Genomic DNA, 1,048 nt, shown 5'->3' with positions numbered 1-1,048 from the left:
TGACCGGTGCACTCACAGTGCTCACTGGCTGAGTGCCGTGCGGCCGGTCTCAAAAAGGACACACACACACACACACACACACAGACACACACACACACAAACACACAAAAACGGGTCTCTATACTAGGTCAAGGGTGTGGACCCTTATCTGTTTTTCTGATTGTAAATTCTGGTAGCTGCTGGTTCTTTTCTTACAGTGGAGATTCTGAGAGAAGTCACCCAGAATTGGTCCGGCTCTGTCCTGTGAATGCACGCACGCATGCATATACACACGCGTGCACACACACACACACGATTACATACACCCCTGCTGCATTTGTTGCTGGTATCCGCATTTGTGGATATGTCTTGTTTATGTGGCGTGTTTATGTCTTGGCTGGAAAAGGCCTTTAGCCTAATGGGAAGGCCCTTTCTTAGCACAGTCATTAGTGATCTGTTTGGGTGCCAGTTGCCAACACAAAGCGTTTGTTTGAGCTGAGGTCTGTTCCCTTCATTACGGTGATTACGGCCTGTCAGTGAGGGGCCCTGCGCTGCAGCCACGGAATTCTCTCTGCTATTTCAGGCCAGGGCCTGGACTGACCTGATTTGCTTTTTTCATCCCAGCAGTCAAAATCGGAAACCAGAGTTTGTTGTAAGCTAGCCTGTCTCTTCCACAAATGATGTCCTTTCAACTGCAGGCAGGGCATGGGGCTAGGAGCCTGGAGTAGGTGCAGAGACTGGTCGGCCCAATGTCACCTGCAGGGAGGTCCAGGTCCAGCAGCAGAGATGAGGCTGCGCGGGCCATTTGTCTAGGGGGTCAGAGAGAAACAGTGGTGATGGGGCAGAGAGGAGGCAGCCATGGATGTGGGGTGGGGCTGCAGACATCAACTCCTGATGGGCCTGGTGGGCTGTTGCAGAGAGCCAAGCAGCCCATCAGATGTAGGCTGCCTTCGGGGGAGGGAGGTGTGTGAGAATCATTTCATTTCCTCTTTGCCTCCTCTGTAAAATCAACAGCCTAAATAAATGGCAATAGGCACGTAGGCTGTATTGGGGAGACATTAGGGAGGGC

At 52.0% G+C, this 1,048-nt stretch overlaps 1 protein-coding gene across 1 annotated transcript in view; it reads left to right on the top strand.

Moving 5' to 3' along the window:
- Window positions 1–1,048, top strand: part of MAP2K3 (mitogen-activated protein kinase kinase 3) — a 32,496-nt gene that overhangs the window by 27,319 nt on the left and 4,129 nt on the right. The gene's annotated exons all lie outside the window — the stretch shown is intronic.

Source organism: Galeopterus variegatus, unplaced genomic scaffold (assembly GCF_000696425.1).
Source record: "Galeopterus variegatus unplaced genomic scaffold, G_variegatus-3.0.2 Scaffold2880, whole genome shotgun sequence".
Classification (NCBI taxonomy): Eukaryota; Metazoa; Chordata; class Mammalia; order Dermoptera; family Cynocephalidae; genus Galeopterus; species Galeopterus variegatus.
This window is presented reverse-complemented; position numbering and strand designations above follow the sequence as displayed.